Source organism: Sebastes umbrosus, chromosome 12, assembly GCF_015220745.1.
Source record: "Sebastes umbrosus isolate fSebUmb1 chromosome 12, fSebUmb1.pri, whole genome shotgun sequence".
Taxonomy (NCBI): domain Eukaryota; kingdom Metazoa; phylum Chordata; class Actinopteri; order Perciformes; family Sebastidae; genus Sebastes; species Sebastes umbrosus.
Window position 1 is genome coordinate 10,071,325 of NC_051280.1, and position 6,808 is coordinate 10,078,132.

Genomic DNA, 6,808 nt, shown 5'->3' on the forward strand with positions numbered 1-6,808 from the left:
AGTCTTTAATGATATCATTGCCTGGCTAAGTCATCTTTTATAGCTGACACCCCACAGGGTGGCCAATATTTAGTCTATGGTGTGCATGTGTGTGTGTGGTCTGTACCCCAGGCATCCTAAATGTAGAGTGTGACAAGCCCTACTTAGCCTTGAATCTTGTACCCAGACTCTAATATGAGACTAAAATACCACTATGTGAAACAGGCGCCCACCACAACTTTGATATTGATAATTGAGACAAACTCATTCAGTCGCGGCTCATTTAATATAATGAGCAAAGTGAGCTGTTCAATTTGCATACTGATAAGATGCCTCCATCAGGATACACAGCCCCCTCTCATAGATATTCACTGTGGATATTACATTTAATCAGAGCACGGATTTACTTTACAAACACGCCCAGAGGAGTGCAAACTAAGGCTTTCAATTAGGCCATTGCCAGGTCCTAATCACCTCAAAGACAAATTGGGCAGTGGGTCAACAGCTTCCTCACTCATCTAGCCAATAGAAGTGCCTTAGATACGGGGTTTAACACGGATCGAAAAGATTGGAAACACAAAGCACATTTGGTCTTTGGAAATTTGTTCCGAGAAGAAATCCCGTCCATTTCAGCAGCATTTATATTTCATGTGTTGGCTTTGGGATCTTATGTGATGACCCCTTTCAGCTGTCGCCCCTTGTGCTTTCTTTATTGATCCCCGTTATTGCTGTGGAAGTCGCCTGCTGCTTGTGTTTGCTCCCTTAAATTCTCTCCCCATTCCAGCAGATTCCAATTGCACAGGTGCTCTGCCTGGCTGTTTGTATTGCACGTGGTGGTATATAGCAGAGACCAAAACAGTGATGGCAGCAGAGCTGGCTGCTCTAAATCACATGTTTGTGCAGCGGCTACAAGCACTGCTGGAAGAATTGGACCAGGGACGCAGCCCACGGCCTGGTTCCAGAGCCCACAGGCCTGTGGAGCAAGATTTTCTGAAAGGGAGCAGATGGTGACATGAATAGTGCAGCAGGTCCCGTCCACCCCCGCCCATTGCCTTGCGTGCAGCACATTACCTCAACAAACGCTTCTCATAATTGATGTGTTGGAATGGCCCCATCTTCACTGGATTTTGCCGAGTGGCAGATTCATCAAGGTCATTACTGCTACTCTGACATATGCAGGGTCGGGGACTTCTTCAAGAGGAGTGGACTTCTAGAAACTTCTTGAAGACTACTATGCATACTGGATTGGTCTGTCTTTTGCTGCGTCCAAAATCGTATACTTTGCACTACATTCTCAATATGTGTATCGTTCAATATACTTCTGTGTGTAATAAATCCACCTGTCCACCAGAGGATAACGTGTCAGTGTCACGTTTTGCCTCGCCGAGACGTGAATATTATATGCGTGTATGAAGGTGCAGTAGCAGCAGGGGGCAACAGTACCACTCACTTAGGTTTAGGCAACAAAACCACTCAGTTAGGTTTAAGAAAAACATCATTGTTGGCCTTGAAATAAGTACGTAAACTAAGCACAATCACAAATGTCACTAACGTAACTAACAAAACAAAACACTGGCTTCAAACACGTGTCTCTGGAGCATGCCATATTTACATGGATGCATTTACATTGCAGTCAGTACAGAGTACGGGGTGTACAAATGACATTGTCCAAAACCAAGAATGGCGTTCTTATTACACGCTTTTGCCTTGCGCATTATTGTGTTATTCATACACCTTTACGTGTGACCAGGCTGCAATAAACAGTAGTATGTATCTTTTCGTACGCACTAAACTTAGAGCCTCATTGCAGGTTGGAGACGTGTAACCATGGTAACCCGTGCAAACCTCATATGACCAAACCATTATTTACGATTAAGTCTGAACTAATTGAAAAACTATATTACACCTATAGGAAAGAGGAATATAGTTACACTTAAATTTAAGTGTTATTGATGTTACAGAGCAGTCCGCCATTGTCTGTTATGAATGTTGTCATGACTACCGCATTGCCTTGTGGGACATTTATGCTGGCGTAGTGTCTAGTGTTGGCATACTGTAATATTTCAATTGCAATTTTTGGACCATTGGTTTCATACAAAAGGTTTTGGATACACAAAAAAATTACTATATTGCTTACCTGACCAATTGTAGGTGTAGTGTCATATCTAATTAGCCGGTCTACATTTTTAATATCACATTTTCTGTCCATAATGTTTTCATCTCTTGTGAGCAATTCAAAAACACTTTTCCCACCTAATTCCCTATCTGTCTACCAGGCGTTGCAAGGGTGGGGGCTGGGGGGGCACAGAAACACTTTAATTATACATGGCAGCCCTGGGCAACACATAACATTAAAGTTGCATGGCTTGGTTTAGACAGAGTATGTCAAAATCTGTTTTGTGACCCAGCCAGCCCAGTGCTCTGCCACTGTATTCCCAGTTTAATTTATAAAAACACAAAGTCGAACAGTTGCCTGTTAAAACCATTTGGAAAAGATGGACCTAAAATCAATTAATCGACATTCAACAGTCAACCTGATTAACAGTCAGTTTACAACAATAGTCTGTGCAGCCCATCCAACACTACTGTATACACTGCATATGTTCACATATGAAAAAGTTTAATGATTTGAAGGAAAATGTGCCATCTGTCAAAAGTAGCTCAGAAAATGTTAACGATAATTTAAATGATCTGTGTCTAAAAAAGATTGAAAATGGATATCAGATGGAACATTTTTCATTACAAAAAGAATACTGACACCACAATTAACAAAATAACATTACACACGTCGTGTGCCATAAATCGTAATTGTGTGTTATCAGACATGTTTTGTGGGTGTCAATGAAATTAATGTGTAAAGCAGGTTCAGTCAATATTGATGGCTAATTGGTCTAATAATAAATTTGACTGCATGCAGAATGTGAAAATGGTATTATTTGGATTGATTGTCATGCAGTGTGGTACAGACACACACCCTCTAAGGATTAATTGTATTAACTTCAGTGATACCTTAACCTTTCATCTAGTGCCACCATCAGATTAAAATTGTTATTTGTCCAATACTTTGATTTATGACTAAATACCAGACGGCAACCTACGGTTCTGAAAAGTGAAGCCAATGTGGAAGTGCCTTAAACTTGCATTCTTTCTAATAGCCAGCAGGGGGCGACTCCTCTGGTTGCAAAAAGAAGTCTGTTTGTAAAGAAGTCTATGAGAAAATGAGCCTACTTCTCACTTGATTTATTACCTCAGTAAACATTGTAAACATGAGTTTTTGTTCTCTATCGCTAGTTTCAAGTCTCTTTCAATACAGAATGATGTTCATTTAGTAAATTATGGCCAAATTTAGAATAAAATAGATGATAAAACAGGGTATGCTTTAGGGTGGCTGCCTTGTGATTGACAGGTCGATACCACGTCGTTTTCCGGTCTGGGAGTTGTCCATGTTTTCGTTTAACAACTTATCTCATTCGGCATTCGGTTGTACTTAAATCCCCACCCTCTTGTGTCACTTCTGGTTGCAAAAAAAACAAGATGGCGACAACAAAAAAAACTAAATGGCGACGGCCAAAACGCCGAACTCGATGCTTCAAAACGGCAGTTCACAAACCAATGGTTGACGTCACGGTGGCTATGTTCACTTCTTATATACAAACTATGCTAAATACCTGTAAAACTGACATTCCCATCAGCCTGTTATGCTAATTAGCAAATGTTATCATGTTATCATGCTAAACTAAGATTATATCTGGTATATAAAAGCATGTTAGAAATGTCACAGTGAGCCTGGTTGTTGACTCTTAGTCTTGTTAATTATTGGTTACTTAGAGAGCCACCTATGTCAGAATGTTTGCATAAAGGAATAATTTGACATTTTGGGAAATACTCTTCTTTGCTTTTGTTTCTTTATGCTAAGCTAAATATTTCCTGGCTGTAGCTTCATATATACCATACAGATATGACAGTGACTCATACCATACTTCGCCTTTTGTGTATAATTCGCTCTGCCATCCCATGTCCTCTTCAACTTGTTTGTTTTCTCTACCTTGCTATGTGCAGGGTGCATTATGTTGTGTCCATTTGTTACCATATTTGTTATGACTGCTGTGTACTGTAAGACTGTCCTTTGTGTCCTATATGCTTGCCATGAAAATTTAATTAGCAAGCCTCCCTGCCAGCGTAGTTCATTTAAGTTGTTGATAACTTGTCACTCACAATGCAGCACTCCCAAACAATGACCAAAACCATGGGCTGAAAACATGTAAACCCAAGGGAAGATGTCACATTTCCCAGGGATATTAATGCGCTCCTCTGGATTTAAATCTGCATAGAGGAAAACAACAACAGGCAAGCCGGCCTCTCCAAGGTGAAACAAGTGTTATTTTATTTATGCCCTACCCATCTCCCACCCTCCCCTACCTTCTTTGTCTCCTCTCCCTGGGGAGCCGGGCCGCTGTGCCCCAGAAAGCTGACATGCCCAGGCTGAGGGGAGCGGGAGCAATGGGGGGAGATAGGCAGCATTGTGGTCACCCAGACAGAGCCGCCACTGAACACATGCAGCAGTTCTCCTCCTCTGCACCAACACACACTTTCTACAAGCACTCGCTTGACCTTCAGAGAGGGTTTGGTGGGCGAGTATCGACTGGGAAAAGAGTCAACTTATTTTTTGAGAGATTAAGGGCGTGGCAAAAGCTGTTTTGAAGTTCATATACAGTAGTGTATACGTTGATGGTTATGTTGAGTGAAATGGTCAGGATCTTAAATTCAGTTTCTTATGCTTTGTGCTTTAATAGTGAAGGTAAATAAAGTCATTTTTAAATTGATATTTTTCAAAATATATATTATGGGATCTCCAGGTCTTCTCCTCCCCCTCTTTCTGAGAGCTGCTCCCCTTTCTGCCGAAGATTGATTGGTTGAGAGCAAGATTGACATGTCAACGACAGCTGCCCGGCAAACTAACCCTGTTAGGTCAATGCACCCTGACAGCTAGCTGACACCCCAATTTCCTGATGAGCTGCCTGCTGTGTGCTGTCTCTTAAGGAAAGCTTAAGACATCTTCCCCACCACCCTCCCCGTTCCTCCTGCTTAATTTCTTTCCATCACTTGTCATCTGATTATGCGGTCGTTCACTTTGTTGTGTCAGCAGATGGAGAGGGGGTTAATGACTGGGGGCTGAGAGTGCCTCGGTACACCCCCCCGCCTCGCAGGACATGTAACTTCACAGTGTCTAATGGATTAAAGGAAGAGGGATGGAGAGAGTGGTACACGTCTGTGCATGTGGAAAAGCCAATCGAAGGCTCTTCAAACTGTTTACATGCATGTTTTCTGTGTCTTCTTTCCTTCAGAGTAGTGTATGCTTAGAGATGGATTATGATTAAAAAATGGACAAAATTGGAAATGTATGAAAATAAATCAAAAAATATTTGTATTTATAGAGGAAATGCACTCAAAACCTACTTTTCAAATATATTTATTATTATTATTATTATTATTATTTATAAGTGTATCTAAATATATTTTGAGTAGGGCTGTCAAAGTTAACGCAATTATAACGCGTTAACGCAAAATCGTTTTAACGCCACTAATTTCTTTAACGCATTAGCGCAATCAATCTTTCGGAGGTTGTAGAGGGCTCAGTTTTAAAGCTAGAGTGAAGATACTGGCATCATATGAAACTAAAAAAAACGTAAGGAATCCATTGAGACCAACTATGTCATACTAGCATGTTGCGAGGGAGGTTAAATATGCTCTAAACTTGTGCTAAATTTTGGCGAAGAAAAACTGTGATGGCCATTTTCAAAGGGGTCCCTTAACTTCTGACTTCAAGATATGTGAATGAAAATGGGTTCTATGGGTACTCACGACTCTCCCTTTTACAGACATGCCCACTTTATGATAATCACATGCAGTTTTGGGCAAGTCATAGTCAAGTCAGCACACTGACACACTGACAGCTGTTGTTTTCTGGTGAGCAATGTTATGATTTGAGCATATTTTTTATGCTAAATGCAGTACCTGTGAGGGTTTCTGGACAATATTTGTCATTGTTAATTAATTTCCAAAAATAAATATATACATACATACAGAAGTATTTACCCCCTCACATGTTGATAAGAGTATTAAATAGTTGAAAAATCTCCCTTTAAGGTACATTTTGAACAGATAAGAAATGTGCGATTAATTTGTGATGAATCATGATTAACTATGGACAATCATGCGATTAAATATTTTAATCTATTGAAAGCCCTACTAAAAAGAGACAAAATGCATAGTAAACAAAGTTAGAGATGAATTTGACTGATAGCATTATTATTATTTAATTTCCTATAGATATTGCGATAATATCGTTGTCATGAATTCTTTTGGCCACGATAATCATAATCTTGCAGTGAAAATCTGATATTGTGACAGCCCTAGGTAGCCTATTTAATTGCCATACTTAATTGAATAGAAATAGAAAGATACATGGATTTGCTATACTGTTAGTCCAAAAAAGTAAAGAAAATAATAAACCTTAAAGGTTATCTCAGAAATAAAAACTGCACACATTATATCAAAAAATAAATGTTGTATTGGCACATACAATGGTATATGTCCTCATGATGACATTTACCGTAACAAAGGCTATCACCATATTTAATCAATCTAAACCGCCATAACTGACTGCCCTAAAAACTACCATAAAAACTCCCACTGCAAAACATAACCGATTCAGTAAACAAAACATATTAAATCTGGGATAACCTGATAATTATGGCTCTAGTATCAGGTAATACACCCCTTCTCACATCTCAAATAAGCCATATCATCCCCTTATCAGACATAATTT